Genomic DNA, 21,152 nt, shown 5'->3' on the forward strand with positions numbered 1-21,152 from the left:
AGAAGAGGGAAAGCGGGGAGGAGATTGAGATGCTCACCTCAATCTCTCTTGAGGAGATGTAGCTGCACATGGTGCTTTATGGGCCAGGACATGTGCCTTCCAACACACGCAGAGAGCACAGCTCTGCCTAAGTGTGTAGCTCAGACTACAAAGCCTAGAAACGTAATGCCAGGAAGAGAAGAGGGGCATTGTCTTCTCAGTTCCCAAAAGGCTGGGCCTCAGAAAAGCCAGGCTGAGCATGAAATGCGCTTTGGTGGGTGGAGTGACTAATGCCAGGCGCCCAGATACCTCCCCTCTTCCAAGGCTTCTCACTCACAGTCTAGGTTTGTTACTCGTATTGATGCGAGTTCGGTTACTCACACATGCAAGCATTCAAATAAACATGGCGTCAAAAATGCCAATGCATTTGGAACACGTTCAAGGCATGCAGAGTTTTATCCCGGGTCTATTTTGGTTTGTTTGCATCGGTTATTCACACTACTGGCGATGCAGATCTTTTTTAAAAACTTGGGGGAAACCCCGATATCGAAGTGGGGTTTTGGCAGACCCCTTCCCCTAAACTTAGCCAGGTGCATTTGGGATGTGTGTGAACAACAGAGATTCAACCTAGATTCATCCTGGATTAATTTCACAGTGTGGATAACCCTGTGCTGCCACCATTGGGGCACATTCCCAAGGGCAGAAAAAGAAGACAGCAGGGCTCTCCAAAGTGCATTGCCCAGTGATTTTCATTTGGGTGCCTGCTTCAGAATTGCCAGTCTTTGTGCCACAGATGGGTTGGGTGTGGGAGCTGGTATGGTTCCCCTCCCCTGTCCTCCATGCATGAGAGATTAACAGCCACATGACCTTTGAGGCTCACTCAAGCTTGCAATAAGAGCAAAGGTTCCTAAGGAACAGTTACCTGCCTCGCCTTAAGGTTTGTCCCACTTTGTTGGTTGTATATTAACACATCCTTCTGCAGGCAGAGGGAGCTCCGGTTACCATCCATTGTAAACAGACATACAAACGCAGATGCTTCAGCTACACCACTTGACTTGTATCTCCACCTCAAAACAGTGACAGGCACTGGGGTAATATGCAAACAGCACAGTGGCCAAAACTTTCTCACTTTCCACATCTTTGAAACACACAAGTTTAAACAACCCAAAGATACATGACTCCAGTGTGTCCCAGGTGCAAATCTCCTACGCTGAGAAACTTTCTAAATTTCACATAATGTACCAGTGTGGCAAAGTAGTTTGAGTGTTGGACTACAGCTCTGGAGACTAGGGTTCGATTCCCAGCTCAGCCATGAAACCCACTTGGTGACTTTGGGCAAGTCACACTGTCTCAGCCTCAGGGGAAGGCAATGGCAAACCTCCTCTGCACAGATCTTGCTAAAAAAAACAACACCACACATGATAGGTTTGTCTTAGGGCCACTATAAGTTGGAAACAACTTGAAGGCACACATGCTAGAGGAATGATACCTGAGCATGAAATACTCTTGAGTGGTGTAATGTAGGCATGTCAGTTATGGATAAATCAGTCCCCCCCCCCCCATTTGTGTATTTGTCACCAAAAATAATTTTCTTGATTTATGGCAATTTTTCAGACAGCTTTTTTGTGGATTGTTTTGATACATTTCAGGGTAAAAATATCCGTAATTTATGTGGTGCATACTGTGCTTTGTACACATTATCTCAATATTTGTTAGAAGACTCAGTAGAGCTGGCCAGTGTCATCCTCATATTATACATGCAGGAACTGAAAGGTAGTGGCATTCCTAAATCCATTCACCAAATTCAGAGCTGACTTAGGAACACCAAGCACATAGGCTGAAACAGCTTGACTTTTGAATCTTCACCTGTTAATTCTTGGGTGCATGGTGGAGGCTGCATTCCTGTACGTAAGGCATGGGTAACGGTCAGCCCCAGGGCTGCATATGCCCCCATCTCCAGGTTGTTTAGGTGGCCCTCTGAACTTCCCAGACCACTCATTTTCGGCTGCTTCCCAACAAAGAAGGTGAATTACTTCTCTTGGAGGCATCCAAGAGCAGTGAGTCACTTTTTACAGTATATAGGTTGCAGAGGTCACCTGCACTTGTTAATATTTTAAAAATGATTTCCCGCCCAAAACCATAGAATCATCAAGCTGGAAGAGACCACAAGGGCCACCCAGTCCAACCCCCCTACCATTCAGGAATCCAAGCACTCCTGACAGATGGCCATCCAGTCTCTGTTTTAAAACCACCAAAGAAGGAGGCTCCACCACTTTCTGAGGCACACATTTCACTGTTGAACAGCTCTTACTGTTAGGAAGTACTTCCTAATGTTTGGGACTTCTGGGATTTTGTTTGATTTCTTTTGGGTGGCAACCCTTGGATAGTCCTGAGCCCAGAAAATTGGCATCTGGACCTTCCACAGTTGTTTACTCTTCGTATACATGTTCACCTGAGAGTAAATTCCACTGAATTCAGAGAGGCTTGTTTTGATGTCTAGGCTTCTATTTGGAGTAAAGCACCCATAGGACAACTCTGGTAGTTTACAAAACAGCCTCCTGCAAGTTTTGCCTCAGCCTCTCCACATAAAACTAAAGTGATAATGCACAGGTAGCAGCATTGTTATGAGGAAGGAAAGAACAGTAGTTAAGTACTTTGCATAGCTGTGCTCCTGCCGTGAAGTTAATAACAGAGTACTGCAATCTTTTTAGGAAAGCCTTTTAAATATGGTTAGCCATGATGCTTATTTACAATCATATGCTACACTCATAATTTTATTGTTATGTACCTTCAAGTCACTTATGGGAACCCTATCTTGGCAAGATTTTTTCAGAGGAGGTTTGCCATTGCCTTCCCCTGAAGATGATAGTATGTGACTTGCCCAAAGTCATCCAGTGGGTTTCATGGCTGAGTGGGGAATCGAACCATGGTCTTCAGAGTCCTAATCCTAGTCCAACATTCAAACCACTATGCCAGTTTGTTTCTCACATGTGACACTATCATGTAGACAGATCCTGAATAGGCTGCCATGTGTACAACACCATCAGAAGCAGAGATGGATCATTGTGAAAAGAGTGTGTGAAGGTAATCATTTGTGAAGCTTGTCCTCTGTAGCACTTGGCCACTTGGTCAGGCACTTTTATCACCTCTCCTTCAGATGTATGTGGGTGACTGGTAATAACCACCTCAACATGTGATTTACTGTTTCAGCTGAGCTGTTTTTCACTTGGTTGCAGGTTGTGATACATTTAAAACTTGTGACCTCATAGTAAATGGTCATCTAAAGTCACTGTGTGACTACTGTCTTATGCACACTTACCTGAGAGTAGGCTACATTTGAACACAGAGTTAACTTCATCGCAAACATACATACATTTGTGTTACATGTACAATCATTTTCAGTTTAATGGTGAGTGTCAAATCAGTAACTAGGATCAGAAGTGGCCTAGTCCCCTACTAAGTGACAGACTCTTAATGATGAAAACTGGAAGTCATCAAGTGTTTGACACAAATTTTACGCAGTGGAGAGCAAACTTTTACTTGTCTGTTTCACAAATAAATATAAATGAGTTCAGTTTGGCTACCTCCAAAGTAGATTGTCATAGGATCCCAAGCACAGTTATCTTTTCAGATGTCAAACCTGATGTTTTTCATATGTGTTCATGGTCAGTGATGAGAGAGAGAAGTGCTAAGCCTTTTGATGGCTTGTTGAAACAAATGGAAGATTTATTTCAATTCCTGGAAAAAATGATTCAGAAATTAAACAGGAAGTGGCTCACAGGAGTTCAAACAGGATAGTAGAAGACAGGTATTAACATAACATTTCATTGTACATGATAGAACAAGGCTTACCATAGCTGGAACAACACAACTTTGATCTAAGGTAAGTAGTGACTATTTTACAGTCAAGATAGATACAGTATTGATATTGTGATAAACTTTTGTTTATCTTTTTGCCCTTGTCTGTATATTCTTAAACACTAACTTACTTGGTATCCTAAAAGATGTTTTACCTGCTTTGTGTGTCTGCTAGCTAAGACGATCTTGCTCTTTAGCCACTACATAACATATTCCTAGATCTTGAAGTTGTAAAATTTCAAAAATAGATCAAATGGATGGAGAAGCTAATATTGTCCTGGAGTACTCCTGGAGAACTGGAGCTAATCTTGTTTTGTAGTACTTCTTGCTCCTGGCAACCGCCCAGGATTTTGGGCTGAGTGGGCCACTCAGTTTTTGTCAAGTGGAAAATCAGATTGACAGTCATATTCTATTCCTTGTTTTCTAGTCTGACTATAAGCATACCAGTTGCTTTACATCAGAGATGGGCAACAATCAGGGATTGCTGACAGGCCAGATTGACATCTTAGGGGGAGACCTGCACTTGGCACAATTTCAGCATATTTTTTGCCCTCCCAGGGTCCAGAAGAGGCCTTTCCCCCCTAACAGGCAGTGACCCAGGTATCTTCTGGGGCACTGAGTGGTATTTAGAGTTAACATTACCCCCCCCTTTTTTTCCAATGTTCAGTTTCCTCCCCAAAATGGGAGACTTCCAAGTCACCCCTTCATCAACAGCTCTGCTCAAGTCTTGCAAACTCAGTGCTGTGGCTTTCTTGATTGGGTTTATCCATCAGTAATGGGGGTCTTCCTCTTTTCCTGCTGCCACCTCCCTTGCCAAGCATTGTGTGTGTTTTTTTTAGTGAATCATGTATCTTCCAGTGGCATGTATGGTGATACCCAGTGTGGAGGTCTGCTGGTGGGTTGTGTATGTGTGTGAAGGGCTATCCCTCCCTTTCCTGATAATTTGCTCAGCTGCCCCCTTCCCCAGCTGCCTACCCCCTCCCTGTTGGTTGCCCCCTCCCCTTACTTCCCCTCCTCAGCCGCTGTTGCCTCGTTCCCTCTTGCTGGGCAAGAGAGGCAGTGGGAGGGGAGAGAAGGGGCACGGATCACCTTTCCTTCTCTGGTGCCAGGTTTCCTCCCCAAGGAGAAAGCCCCACAATGGAACAGCCAGGAAGGACCTCTGCAACAAAGGAGGGAGGGCCCAACCGGTGTCACCCCTCCTCTTGGGTGTCACCCAGTGTGGTCCACACCCCTAGTGATGCCAGTGGTCTTATGATATGGGCAAAGTACAACATCCTCAGTTTAACTGTTTGGCATCTAGGGAGACTCCAGGCTTGATTTGCTCTAGGATCCATTTATTTGTCTTTGTAGCAGTCCATGGTAACCATACTGTAGATACTCAGGGCAGACCCTATTCTTAGTCAGCATGAGGAAACCGTGACAGGCATTTCCGGCAGAATTCCCAGCCATGCTTCCTGAGCCCCAATGGCATCAATAGGGCTGGCATCACCTGGTGCAGTAACCCATCCTGTCACCACTACCCCATTGACTTCTTCCCAAACCAAACCATAAAGAATCTTTAGTCATGTGAAGTTGAAGGCTTTCATCCATAGTTTTTTGTGGGTTTTTCAGGCTATGTGACCCATGTTCTAGAAGAGTTTCTTCCTGATGTTTCGCCAGCATCTGTGGCTGGCATCTTCAGAGAAAGATTCCAGCCACAGATGCTGGTGAAACGTCAGATAGAAACTCTTCTAGAACATGGTCACATAGCCCCCAAAAAACACCAACCCCCCCCCCCCCCAATCTTTAGTCATGTTTTTTTTCTAATGGTACTCATAAATCATAATTCCCATATATCACTGGATGTAATGGTAATAGTTGTGACATAAATCAACTAGAAAAATTAAAATTATAACTTTAAATTACAATGTCATATGCACAGCCTGAATGTATTTTCATATACATAGTTTCATGTGCTTAAAGTGAAAATCTGGTAAAATGTGATGTTCTTAAAGAATAAAAAATAATTTACGTTTTTTTTAATTTAAAAAAATAATTTTTGAAATTTGAAAATGTATTTTTTTAATCTGAGACTTCTCTTTCCTCCTCCCATTGAGCCTCACCATACTCACTCCACCTCCTCAGCGTTTTAAAGGGATACAGATGAACTCCATGGCCTGTTTCTACCAAAAGGCAGATGTTTGGAAAGCAGTGGTGTCACCTGGTGCTGTCTGAACCCCCTGCACCCCCTTAGTGATGCCTTCTGAGCCCCTTTGTGGCCCTCCAGTATGGGAAAAGATGCTCTCTCATGGCCACTGCTGATAGAACATTCAGCTGGCTTCAGGACACAAAATGTGGGGAAGGCTGTAGTCTTCTCCCCTCACCTAGCAAAATGACTTCAGCTGGCCTGGATAATCCTTTCTATCAGGAATCTTCCTTTTATATAGAATATAAAGTTTAACACAGATGTTCAGTAATAGGTAAATAGCTACATGTGCCAAAAGAGTACTGATATTTACTGAGGGCACATGTCCACTCATATTTGTGTGGATTCAGAAATGCAGATTTTGAGAGATAACTAGGCCTGTTACAGACTGCCAAAATAAAGCTGCTTCTGGTCTCTTTGGAGGTATGCTGTTTAAATGATGCATGGATCCTAAGAATCCGGAAGCTGCACTAAAGCTGCACTCCAGTGCTTAGGAATGGAGTGTGGCTTTGGCGTGACCTCTGGACTCTTAGGACCCATGCATCATTTAAATAGCATACCTCCAAAGAGACCCAAAGCAGCTTTATTTTGGCAGTCTGTAACAGGCCCTAGTTAATTATATTAACAAGTTACTTCCCTGTCCAGTGGATACTTAAAGGAACAGACTGTGAAATAGAAACAAATACGATATATCAAAACCATTAACTAAAATAATAAAATAAAGACTTCAAAGCAGAGTAGAAAAGCTCATCAGCAGAATGCAGTTTTCACAGCTTATCTAAAGTTAGAGTGGTTGGATGGAAAAGTTTGTGCACCTTTCAAACTTGTCTACAAGAGGGAATTTCCGCAGCTGTAGTTTATTCAAGTCACCTCTGCTGAAAGGTACATGACCTTGCTCCTCTTTTTCCATCTGGCCACTCTATCTAAAAAGTAATAAACACTTGGCTTTCCTTCTGTGAGGGAGCTTTACTTTCAGGATTGGTGAGAGAAAAGAGGATAAAAACCATCTTGCAGCTTACTTTTTTTCTGGCGTTTTGATGTGAGAGTGTTCAAGGTGAAGCCAATCTTCACCTTGAATTCTGAACTGCTATTAATACAGTTGGTCTTTTTTTGAACAAATATACAGGCCCTTCAAAAGCCATGCAGCTATACCTATGCCTTTTCTATTACAAATACTATATATCTTCCCATGTATTAGAGCCCATATAAAGCTATTTCCAGGGGTCACAGTTGCTTACATTGCAGCTTGAATGTATTTTCTCAGCCCAGCCTTGCCTACTATCTTTTGGAGAAAGATCTCTGAAGAAGTAGGTGTATCTCTTGTCCAAAAATCTAAGTCCTGCAAAATCAGAAACTTTTTGAGTGCTGACATGATACTTTGAGGCTTTGATTTTGGATTTTGTAATACAGAAGTATGGTCTTACTACTGTATATGCCTGATGCAAGCATTTACTGTTTCCTTCCCAAAATGGGCCCTGTGCTGTGGGGGCAGGTCAGCCTGCTCCTCGAAATGAGTGACACCTGCAAGTCAGTCTGTAAAAATACACAGTCAAGTCAAGCCAATGTGTCATTTTTGCCAAGCCAAGTCCAAGTCAAGTCATTGAAGCAACTTGAGTCTAACTTAAGCCTGAGTCAATTGACTCACATCAACATCACTGCCTGCTAACCTTTTATTTTTAAAGGCAAACCATGACAGTAAGAGCTGTTGGGTTTCCAGCTCTTTATAGAATAGTTATAAAGAAGCCAGAAGGTCATTTCTAGAATAAGAATGACATAAAACATAATATTTTTAGAACAGTAGATCTAATTGCGAAACAACCTCAATATGAACTTTTTAATGTCCTGGGGCATGCTCAGAAAAACTGGTTCTGCAAGTGTGAATGATTTGGAATGGAAAGGGGGAAAAGATCTGTGCAAGCATCTATGACATCACCAACACATATTTGCTTTCTTTGCTTTGCAATTGTTTTAAAATTCTAGCTAGTATGGGGAGGGGGTTAAGTGAATGATAGGCATATATAGGTTCCCCACCCTTGAATAGAAAATAAGTGGGAGGAGAAGTGAGTCAGAGACTTGGTTGGTGGAGGAATTCGCAGCCACTAGCTTTCTATATAGCTGCAGTTGCAACCCCTTGAGCTCAGTGAACAGGCAAAGCCAACAGACGTTTTGATGGGCTTTAAGGGGGAGGCCCAAGTTCAGTTTCAGTGCCTACTTAAGACTACTGAAAATGGATGGTGTGGGAGCTTCTGCAGTCACTTCCAACAGCTGTGGTATCTTTGTGTTCTTGTTGGAGGGTGTGGATTGCTACATTTGCAGTTGGCTGCCAGGTTGGAAGAGAAGCTCCAGCAACTTGAAGCTTGTGTATCTGCTCTCTGGTAGTCCAAGTAGACCACAAATTGAACATGAGTCAACAGTGTGATGTGGCAGCTAACAAGGCCAATGTGATTTTAGGCTGCATCAATAATAGTGTCTAGATCAAGGGAAGTAATAGTGCCACTCTATTCTACTCTGGTCAGGCCCCATCTGGAATATTGTGTCCAGTTCTGGGCACAATTCAAAAAGGACATTGAGAAACTGGAGCGTGTCCAAAGGAGGGCAACTAAAATGGTGAAGGGTCTGGAAACCATGTCCTATGAGGAACGACTTAAGGAGCAGGGGATGTTTAGCCTGGAGAAGAGAAGGTTAAGAGGTGATATGATAGCCCTGTTTAAATACTTGAAGGGATGTCATATTGAGGGGGGAGCTAGCTTGTTTTCTGCTCCCCCAGAGACTAGGACCCAGAGCAATGGATGCAAGCTACAGAAAAAAAGATTCCAGCTCAACATTAGGAGGAACTTCTTGACAGTAAGGGCTGTCTGACAGTGGAACAAACTCCCTCGGAGTGTAGTGAAGTCTCCTTCCTTGGAGGTCTTTAAACAGAGGCTGGATGGCCATCTGTCGGGGATGCTTTGATTGAAATTTCCTGCATGGCAGGGGGGTTGGACTGGATGGCCCTTGTGGTCTCTTCCAACTCTATGATTCTTCTATGATTCTATGAGGTTTCCAGAGTGGAGCAGACTGTCCTGGATGAGGAACACACAGAGGATGTCTCTGAGGAGGAAGACATTTCCTAAATACAGGAGGCAGACGTGGAGAAATGTGACACATAAAAGTAGAAATATCAGGAATCATTCTGTGAGTTTAAAGCTAAAGATTCAATTTGAAGCTCTGTCCCTTATCAATAATGATGAGCAGCAGCTGCAGCAAGAACAACAGTCCAGTCCTCAGAGAATGTGCTGGTTACCTTGGAGGATTCAGCTCATGAAATGCCCCTGCCTATCCTCAGGGAGATGTGTGGTGGTGGTAGGAGACTTCCTGCTGAGGGAACTGAAGCAGTGGTTTTCAGGCCTGACAAGATGACTCAAGAAGTATGCTGTCTCCCTGGGGCAAAAATCCCTGATGTAACAGAAAGGCTGACAAGACTCGTCAAATCCACTGACCATTACCTCTTCCTTTTTAGTCCATGAGGGAACCAATGATACAGTAAGCCATAGCCTTCGGAATGTCATAAGGGATTACAAGGCTCTGGGTAGGAAGCTGAAGGATCTTGATGCACAGATTCATCTCTCCTTCCACTTGAAGGACATACGGCCTTATCACATGGGGAAAACTGGGGGAAAATGGGAACATTTAAACAGTGATTATCCCGTGCAAAACACGATTATCACAATTAAGATTTTCACACACATTGCTATTAAACAGGCAATAAACAGCAACAAATCATTTTCAGGATTTCCCTGTGAATGATTTGTTGCTGTTTATTGCCTGTTTAATAGAGATGTCATGTAAAAAATCTTAATTGCAATATTGCGTTTTGCATTGGATAATTGCTGTTTAAATCCCCCTGTTCTGGAGTTTGTTTTACAGTGGAAAGGGGAAGGCAATCATAGGCACACACACATTCAATCTAGACTTTACAAAGATGATTTCAGTAAACCTAGGGAAATATGGATGTGATACCATGGTCAAGAATTCTAAAAAGAGAAGGGAATTCATGATGGATAGAAGTTTCTTAAAAGTGAGATATTGAAGGCACAATTTCACAGTTCTAATGAGAAGGAAAAATGGGAGGCATCTAAAGAAACCAGGATGGATGACTACAAAACTTTCAAATGAGATAAGACTTAGGTGTAAAAAAAAAAGGAAAAGGGAGGAAATCACCAAAGAAGAATTCAAACAAATAGCCAGCTCATGTAGGGAGAAAGTCAGCAAAACACAGACTGAGCTCAGGCTTGCTAGAGAGGTTAAAACGATAAAAAGGGCTTTCTTTGGTTACATCCATGACAAAAGGAAGAATAAGGAAATGGTAGGCCACTGGATGACCTTGGGCAAGTCACATGCTCTCCGCCTTAGGGGAAGGCAATGGCAAACCATCTCTGGACAAATCTTGCCAAGAAAATCCCATGATAGGTTTGCCTTAGGGTTGCCATAAGTCAGAAACAACTTGAAAATGGATGACAACAACAAAGGGTCACTATGTGGTGTAGGTGGCAAAATGCTAACGGGACAGAGAAAAGGCAGAACTACTCAACACCTTCTTTGCCTTGGTCTTCTCCCATAAAGAGAGCAGTGCTCAGCTTGGGGGAAATGGAGCAGATGATGCTGTAGGGAAAAAGAGGTAGTGCAGGAATACCTGGCTACTCCAAATGAATTCAGGTCTCCAGGGCCAAGGGCATTTTAAAAACCGGTAGAAGTTATCACAAAACCACTGGCAATAATCTTGGAGAATTCCTGGAGAACAAGAAGGGTCCCAGCAGTCTGGGGGAAAACAAATGTTGTCCCCATCTTCAAAAAAGGAAAAAAAGAGGGCACAAATAATTACTGGTCAATTACCTGACATCAATACCAGGAATTATTCTAAAGCCAATAGTTAAACAGACCATTTGTAAGCACAAAGAAGGAAATGTTGTGATTACTAAAAGTCAGCATGAGTTTCTCAAAAATGAGTCATGCCAGACTGATCTCTCTCTCTCTCTTTTGATAAAGTTACAGGGTTGCTAGATAAGGGAAATGCTGTGGATGTACCATATCTTGATTTCAATAAGGCCTTTGATAAAGTCCCACATAATATTCTTGCCAACAAGATAGTAAAATATGGCTAGGCTACTGTTAGATGGATTTGTAATTGTTTGACTGACCAAATCCAAAGGGTGCTACCATTGGCTCCTCCTTATCCTGAAGAGAAATGGCTAGTGGGGTACCACAGGGTTCTGTCCTGGGCCAAGTGCTATTCAGCATCTTTATCAATTACTTGGATAATGGAATAGAGAGCATGCTTATCAAAATGCAGATGGCACCAAATTAGGAGGAGTAACTAATACCCCAGAGGAGAGAATCAGAATCCAAAATCACCTTAATATATTAGAGAGCTAATGAACAGAATGAATTTCAACTGCAAGAAATGTAAGGTACTACACATAGACAGAAAAAAAATGAAATACACAGATATACGATGGGGGACACCTGCCATGACAACGGTATGTGTGGAAGGGATCTAGGAATCTTAGACCACAAGCTGAACATGAGTCAATAGTATGATGGGAAAAGTCTCTGCACATTATAGAAGGTTTTAGGGCATGCTTTCTGGAGCACATATACAGATCATATAAGGCATAGGCTCTAAACATTGACTCTCACTAGTGTCTCTCCTGAATTGGCAGGGAAACACATGCAGCTATCTGCTGTGGCAGTGTCACATTACTGAGGAAGAGCCATGATGGATGTCAGGCAGTCTTTAAAGCAGGGATAAGTAATATTTGGCCTTCCAGATATTTTTTTTTTTTTACTGTAACTCTTCTTATCCATCATAGCCAATAGTGAAGGATTCAGATATAACTTGTTAGTCTGTAGAATCATTATGTAGAGAAATCTTGTAGCACCTTTGAGACTGACTGAAAGAAAGAAGTTGGCAGCATGAGCTTTCGTAGACTACAGTTTACTTCCTCAGATTGAGGAAGTAGACTATAGTCTACGAAAGCTCATGCTGCTTTATTTTAGTTAGTCTCAAAGGTGCTACAAGATCTCTAGATAGTGAAGGATGTTAGGGGCTGAAATCTAGCAGCATCTGGAGGGCCAGAAGTTGCCCACTGCTTTAAGGGAAGCTCGTGAGCTCTCATTCAGATTCTCACTGATGAACTCTAGGATTTCACAGTACACCGTTTGAAAACCACTGATTTACTTTCCTTCAGTCTCCTGCTTTTTCCTTCCACCTTATCCTGATGCTTACATGATTTTTTCATAAGAATTACTCTGTATCTTGACATGAAATTCCTGAAGGTCTTGCACAAAAGTGGATGTTTAATTAGACTTAACATTCCTAACTCAGCTCAGTGATACCAAGCTGATTGCAAATCCTGCTATCGACTTTAAAATGTGTTCCTCTGATGACCCGCACCATCAACCACACATATTGCTTTGTTATTTGAGCCACTATGGTAACAGTGAGTAAGCTTAACAGGTTTCTTGTTTGTGCTGTTGTGCGCCTTCAAGTGATTTCTGACTTATGGCAACCCTAAGGCAACCCTATCAAGGAGTTTTCTTGACAAGATGTATTCAGAGAGAGTTTGCCATTGCCTTCCCCTCACATTGAGAGTATATGAGTTGCCCAAGGTCACCCAGAGGGTTTCATGGCTGAGTTGGGAATCAAACCCTGGTCCCCAGAGTCACAGTCCAACACTCAAAGCACTATGCCATGCTGGCTCTAATGACAACAAAAACTCTTCTGGCCCCACAGGGTTAAGTTGCCTTTACAATGTGCCCTCATGAACTAGATTTAAACTTTAATGGTTGTTAATTTATTCATAGTTTTGTGGTTCATCTAGTGGTGTTTGCTTTGAACTAGTTTATTGAATGAAATCAATCATTTATTGTCTTCATGAAAGTGGAATGCAAAACTATATTAAGTCCATAGGTATATAACTCAATGTCTTTTTTGGGAAAGTCAAGTTGAAGTTGACCTCAAGGCAGCACAATCAGTCAAGGTCTGCGTTAGAAATAATGATACTGACAGCAACAAACATTCATTCCTTCAGATTTTGATTGATGTTTTGGCCTTCATCTGATGTGATTTCCAAAAAAAATTTCAATAGAGATGATGGGGAAGACATGCTTGAGCAAGTCAGATTGGTTTTAAATCATCTCTCAAGGCTAAATGCAGAGGTTTGTTTCCATACGTTGGACAGATTTCAGTTTCACATCATTACTTCCGTGTCCCTTTGGACCAGGGATGGGCAATTTGATCAGAACTAAAAACTACTTTGGCAACATATGATAACCAAGTGCTGGCATCTAATTTGTGTATTTGAGATAATTGTAATTAACATTAATTTGCATAAAGATGGTGCATGCCAAGTTGTAACAGATGGACATACTGCTTTTATTTTTGTGATAGCTGAAATTATTAACTGCAAATGTGAAAGTCTCCATAGATGGTATTGGTGATAAACGTTGGGTGACATATATGCTTGTTGTTAGAAGAGCTACTTAAGGGCATGGGCCAGTGGAGGTTTAGTAAACATTTACCCTGGCAAGTTTAGATTAGCCATTCCCATCTTCAGGGCAACTGTTCCACAACTCTGTCCTTTTATTTGGTGCAGGTAACCTTGAGTTCCTCAGGAATTGGTAATTGGGCTGATTTAGATCTACTGACCACTTTCTTGTGTGTTTTCAGTGGCTTTCTATCTACATCAGTGGTCCCCAACCTTTGGCCCTCCATTTGTTTTGGACTTACCCCAGAAGCCCCAGCTAGCTTGGCCAACAGTCAGGAATTATGGGAACTGAAGTCCTAAACATGTGGAGGACCAAAAGTTGGGAACCACTGGTCTACACTATTCATTCCTCTTCCATTATACCTAAATACAATGGCCAGAATCAAGCAAAAGGAGGCCTCTGAGATCTCCTTATGCAAACATTCCCCTGGCTTATGAAAGAGTCTGTGGCATTTCTGGGGAAAAAGTACAGGCAAATCTCCATCCTCCAGTCTGAATGCCTTGGCTTTCTTTGCAATGCCATCGACTTCCACCTCCATAATGTTGTGCTTCACTGGATTCAACAGGCTTCTTGCCAGTTTGTTCACAAGTGGTTAGAGAGTTTTCCATAAAAAAGAGATGGAATTTTTAAATAACACAGAACAGGACAAGAAAACATTTTACAGGCTGGTGTTACTGGGCTAGACAACCTGTTACATTCCAAGTAATATTGGGATTCCCACCTCCCATTAATCCCAGTCAGTATGGCTAGTAGATGACATGTGGAAGGCTGCAGGTTATCCACAATATAGTCATAAATGCTCTTCTAGAAGAAGAGGTTAACCCACTGTTAAAAATTATTGCTAACCCACTATTTAGAAATTACTTGCTTAGATGCTAGGAATATTCTAGTTCTTTGTGCAACTCTAGTGGCCAGTGTTTCTGCCTACCTACATCATGAAGTTCACTCTTAAAATCTTCCTCTCTGGTTCCAGCACTGTCTTGCCCAGAATCTTGTATTTGTCCTTGCTGCCATTGTTTCCATTAGCTGTATAGATAGTGTAATCCTATTCTCATTTTAGCAGCCTAACAACAAACACAGGAACCTTATATCAGTGTAGATGTATATAACAAATACTGTAAGACATGGAAGGATGTAGGGTGAGTCATGTTTACACAGACTGAAGAGCATGCAAATTCACAAGTGGTCCTGAACTCTTTATCCTACAAAAATAAACCAGACATTTTCACTTCACAAGTCTATTCAGAGCATCCTCTCCCTTCAGTAAATGGAATCTATTCCATTTATTTTAGTTCAAAGAATTAACCTTCTGGCAACCACTCTTTGGTCAGGCTTTGGCTGAATGGGCAGAGACAGAGACAAGGAAGGTATTATAAAGGCCAAAGGCCAATTTCAACACCCTGGAACAATTGGATCACATTTGCTTGCTCCTGCAACCAGTGCCAGTCATTACTTCTTGGCCTGAAACCTGAGATGGATGAATTACATGTGGGATTCATAGAGCTGTCTGCACAGAAGTGGTCTCTTCTTGAAGTTGCTGTGCACCTTCAAGTTGTTTCCAACCTGTGAACTGAAAGCAAACCTATTGCAGGGTTTCCTGGCAAGATTTATTCAGAGGAGGTTTGCTATTGCTTTCCTCTGAGGCTGAGAGAATATGACTTGTCCAAGGACGCCCAATGGGTTCTCATGGCTGAGTGGGGATTGAAACCCTGGTGTTCTTGTCAAACATTCAAACCACTGTGTCATGCTGGCCTATAAAATTGGCTTCCCTTCTGGGAAAGAGTGTCCTTGAATGGAGGTCACTCTAGAAAAGGCAATAATTGTACCTTTAAGGCCAAGGCATGAACCGGTTAAACAGGACAGACTGAGTTGTGAATCAGTTGGTTCCCACAGGTTTCAACTGGGGAAAAATGCAACTGAGTTGAGTTTTAGACTGACAGAAGGAAGAGAGAAAATGCCATTGCCACAAACAGGAAATTTCACATGGACATGGAGGTGTGCGCACACGTGCGCGCGCACACACACACCAGGAACTGGGAAGCCAAACATTAATTGCACCAAAGAGAAGAGGACTGGTGCACCTGTTTTTTGCATGTGTGGGCTGGCTGTCTCTTTTTGCAGATGAACAGGGTAGTCTGTGCTTGGATGACATCATTGGCCGGGAGCCCTGGCTCATGCTTGTCTTTCAAAGGTGGCCAATGTTTAGTTGTGATAGGAATTGTAGGAATGGGACTGGAACTTGGGCAGTAATTCTTGTTAAACAAGAAATGGGTGGCAAATGTCAAATCAGCAGAACCAATACTACAAGCTCAATTTGAAAGCCGAAACAAGAGGATATTGATATTTGCAGATAGCTTGATACCTCAGCCATAGTCTCCTTAACAATATATGAGTAGTGAATATTTTTTGGATTTTTGAATGCATTTGTAATAATATTATTTCCTCCTACCCACCCAAACCGGGGTATGCTGTTATCAGAAGCTGCATCTACACAGCAGAATTAATGCAGTTTGACAGTGTTTGAATTGCCATGGCTCAATGGTATGGAATTCAGGGATTTGTAGTTTTGTGAGATATTTAGCCTTCTCTGTCACAGAGCTCTGGTGCCACAACAAACTACTAATCCCAGGATTCTATAGGATGGAGCCATGACAGTTAAAGCAGTGCTGAACTGCATTTATTTTGCAGTGTGGCAGCAGTCAGAGTGGCTTTGATGTCAAACTCCTGTTTTCTAGTGAATGGATCTCTTTCTTTGATATCCAAGAGGATCCATCCAGCACAGAGCTGGGAATTATATGACCTTCCAGATTTTGCTGAGCTTCGTCTTTAGACAGCATAGACAGCAGTAAGGAGTGCTAAGAGTTGCAGTGCAACAACATCTGTACCTTGAGATAATATTGTTAAAATACTTACACCCTGCCTTTTATTATAAGATTTTAGGGCAATTTACAGATAAAGCAGTAAACAGTTTAAAGCACTTCCAGATTAAAACAGTAAAATAGCTTAAACTGGGCAAATATGTATTAACAACAACAATTAAAACAGCTCAAAAGACTACAACAATTAAAAACCAAGTACACATACCATATTTTCCGGCATACAAGACGACTGGGCATATAAGATGACCCCCAACTTTTCCAGTTAAAATATAGAGTTTGGGGATATACTCGCCGTATAAGACTACCCCTCTTCCAACGCACACCAAATAAAAATTAAAAAAACATCATATTTGATTTCAATATGGTAATTTTAACTCAAATGCTTATGACATGCAGATACTTAGCAGGAAAACTTATTGTATACAAAGCCTATTTGGATTGGTCAGCTCTCCCTGCCTGTCCAGCCCTCCCTGTCTCCAAGACTATCAGAGCGGTATTGCAAACACAGCTCTTTTCTATTCTCTGGGTGTCCCGGATGCCTGCAGCCTGCTCCGCCCTTCAGTTACATATGTGGCAACTGCAGATTCTCCAGTCCGGCTCGGAAGTTTCAGTACCTGCCCTATAAGACAACACCCGGTGTATAAGACAACCCCCGACTTTTGAGAAGATTTTCCTGGGTTAAAAAGTAGTCTTATACGTCAGAAAATACAGTACATTTAAAGTGAATCAAGGTCTAAAGTTTTTTGTGGGTTTTTCGGGCTATGTGGCCATGTTCCAGAAAACTTTCTTCCTGACGTTTCGCCAGCATCTGTGGCTGGCATCTTCAGATGGTATCAAGCTGTCTTTCTCTGAAGATGCCAGCCACAGATGCTGGTGAAACGTCAGGAAGAAACTTTTCTGGAACATGGCCACATAGCCCCAAAAACCCACAAAAACTATGGATGCCGGCCATGAAAGCCTTTGAATTTACAAGGCCTAAAGGCTTGAATAAAAGGCAATGTCTTCACTTGATGTTGGAAGTAAATTGACATTGCTGCCGATTAGAGCTCCAGGAGGAGGTTCTTCCTCAGCTGGGGTGCCACAATCGAGAAGGCCTCTCCTATGCCCTTCTCCTAGCATGTAAGGAGGTGGAACTGCTATAAACTTGTTTTCCAATCTTCCTCAAAGTTCAAACCTCAAAGCTGTATAATGCTGCAATAAAAGTTGATTATCATAAAAGATTAAGGCAGAATGTTTTTAAAATGCAATTTACAGTTTGTAAGGGTGCAAGTAAGGAAATAGTTCTAGAGTACAACTGCAAACCTATGCACGGCTATTTGTGAGTTAACTTCATTGAAATCAGTAGGATTTACTTTGTTCTGAATAGGATTGTGCTGTAAGTGTCAGTTAGTCTGAGCTGTGTTCTTACTTTAGTAAAGGTGTGGGTGGTGACAGAATGGCAGACTTGTGCTCCTTGAGGTTAGTTTATGAATAATGTTTACAAATTTTATAGTGCCTTAGAATCGCCTTCTCTGTAACCCGGTGCCCCTGAAATATATTAATTAGACTGTACCTTCTCCATTCTGAGTCACTATGGCAAATGGGCTTGCTTGTCCAGCACATTTAGCCATGTTATGAGAAAGCCTACTTTACAGTTTCATGTATATGCTTTCCCAGTGCCTCCAATAACTCCATAAGGTTTCCCTCATCCCCTGTAAATTGCATGTGAAGTTGTCATTGGCTTGCCTGTTTTGAGAGAAGGGTAGTACTGCCCATTTGGATGCATGTTACCATATGCTCTGTCCACCCTAGTTGACATGAGACAGCTTGGTGACCTGGAAAAGGAAAATTCGCCTGAGTGGATCATGTTTCTAAACCACGTTCTCAAATCTGTTTTTTATAAATAGTTGTTAATGTCTGCATTTTTAAAAACATGTTTTAACATTCCACCACCATGATAATGGTTACTTCAGTAATCTTTAAAAGCAGAAGAAAGGAAAGGTAAACAAAAACGGGTAAGTGAATGTCAGTGAACCTGGCTGGAGCTGTGGGTGGCTGAAGATTTCATCCTTGGGACTACATCCCTCCTCATTTCATCTGCAGACACAACCGCTACTTTGTATTCTTGTACATTCCCTCTCTCACACACATGTGCACAGGGCATGTGTGGGGAGGGCTGTCTCTTTTCTCTCCAAGTGCTTTTAGCCCCATTTAAATCATGCTTTTGCCAGCCTATCCAACATCTGCTGGACAGGTGGGCAGAAGCAGAATTTACCTGTGGAGAATGGCCCATACAAATCACTCTCCTTGCCAGTTGTGGCTGGCAGCTTCCATGCCACTGGACCAGAGAATCTTCTCTACATTTTTAGATTGAGCTTTAAAGGAGTTGTCCAAGGTACTTAACTCAATCTGGGGATAAGGTGTAGCACCTTGGAAAGCTCCCTTAAAGTTCTGATTAAATCCAGGGAAAATTCCTTGCTCCACTGTCACAGAAGCCAACACTGCCCGGTACGTGGCAATCGGCTTCATCATGTCATTTGACCAGGACAGGGGGCAGACATATAATTTCTGAACCTGGCAACCAAACTCAGCTGCAGGGAGGAAGGATGGTCATCCCCACAGGACACACTAAGGGCCTCTCAGGTTTGCATGCACTGTGGAGGATCCAGTTGCTCTGCATTTTTGTGTGTACAGTATTAACTACCTTTATCCCATTAACAAGAGAAAGGCAGGACACAAATGAATAAAATAATAGTGTGCATGTGCGCACGTGTGCATGCGTGCACACGCACACACACTCTCTCTCATGCTTCACTTTGACAAACGAATAAAACAACAACAACACACACAGAGACACACTTGGTGCTTCTCTTTGGCAGGGTCCAAATTTCACCCTTCTGCCCCATTCTGGCTCTACCATTGTGTTTTGGAACACCACAAGTGATATCACATCGCTTCTGAATATTGCTTTGGCTGACTTTCAGTGAATTATTTTTGTTTTTTCAGTCGTTTGATGGGTGGGGGAAGTAAACTACCACAGGTGTACCTGGGTTTGAGTGATTTGACTGGGTTGAGGGAGTAAAAATCATTTACTCCCTCATTTGTTCATTATCATTTACCTGTGGGTAAATATTTTAGGGAAGGTCTGGGGGGTGTCTCTTGATGATTTCAGGGGCATGGTAACATGTGGTCCATGGGCCACACTTTGCCCACCCACCACATTCCCCAGTTCTGTGGGCTCCATTTGCTTTCCAAGGAGGGAGAACTGGAGAAATACTCCATTCTGTTTGTGTTCAAATGTACAGGCTGAGCAGTTGTTACAAGATGAAGAAGTAAAAGGTGGTCTCACTGTTCTGCTTAAAATTGTTGCCACTTCTGTCCTTAATGAATAGCAGTAGGCTGAAAGGCAAACACTACTGCCTCTCTAGAAATAAATGTCTGAACAACTGTGATAAGCTGCTCCCAATTCAAAGCCACAGTTCTTATAACTTTCTGTGACTCTGCTTCTCACCTTGATGGTCTCCTGCATTGATTAGATCAGAATGGACCCAGATTCACATCCATTGTTACTGATTAAGACTCAACAGGGCTAAAGGGATGGATGTACTGAATAAAAGGACTGCCTAGCTCACACCCATATTTCAGACAGAAATTCAAGGCACCTGCACATAAGAATTCTGTTCATATCCATTGGAAATTGGTATTCTGCTGAGTGCAAAGTATGCTAGCACAGATCCAGAGAAGAGTATCTGCATGTAAAATCATTAGATACAATACCTGACCTGGGGGTGTCCATGTGTCCCACTTGCGTACCATCAATGCACTGCCAAATGCAAGTATCAGTGTTGCCAGCTCTGATCTCCCATGTGGCTGAGTCTAAGGTCTGTTTTTCTTCTGTGGGCAATCAGTGCTTCCTGAGCTGACAGTGTTAATAATCTCATTGATGGGGAGAAGGAGTGGGATCAACAAACACAGCCTCAGGCAAACAGCCCTGCTGTTGTGCAGGAATGTTCCTGAATCAGGGCCAGCATCCCCTCTGTTTGTTTTCAGCCTGTTCAGCATTCTGTGAACAGAGGAAAGACAGGCTTATCATTCAAATCAATTGCTTCCCTGCGCTGCCTAATAATATCAGATAATTGGGCAGAATGGAGAGATTGGATGGTATGTAGTTTGATTAGGCCCAGGTTTTACATCCCCATTGCTGGGGAACTTGTAGATCAGGGATCAGCAACATTCAGTCTATGGGCCAAAGTTTATGTGGCTGCCTTTGAAATTAAAATTTCCCGATCTACATTTTCACACTTTATCTGAAGAAACCATTATGTGGGAAAGTTCCTTTTTTCTACTACAAATCCCTGAACTTTCTTGTACTACAGATCACAAAATTGTATTACACATCTCAGCAGGGGAATGCTGGAAGTTGTAATCCAAAAAGTAAATTTTCCAAGCTCTGACAAACCTGAACAGGTATTTTAAGATCGCTGTTCATTCTGATCATAACAGAAAGGTGGTTTTGCTAAAAGTGAAAGTACTTTATTCAGACTGTTTTATGACTGAGCAGCAGATTGTCTTGTTATTACAGAATTAAACTTTATTTCACAGTCACTGTAAATAATTTAGCATTTCTGTGGCTTAACCACATAGTGGTTAATTATCAGTTAAAACTGCTGCAACTAAGAGGTAGACAGCTTAGATGTGAAGTTTTGCTGTGCAAGACCTTGGAGCTAAGCTATGTAGCTTGTGAG

The sequence above is a fragment of the Sceloporus occidentalis genome, unplaced genomic scaffold (genome assembly GCF_023333645.1).
Source record: "Sceloporus occidentalis isolate IW3139 unplaced genomic scaffold, rSceOcc1.0.p SCAF_1, whole genome shotgun sequence".
Taxonomy (NCBI): Eukaryota; Metazoa; Chordata; class Lepidosauria; order Squamata; family Phrynosomatidae; genus Sceloporus; species Sceloporus occidentalis.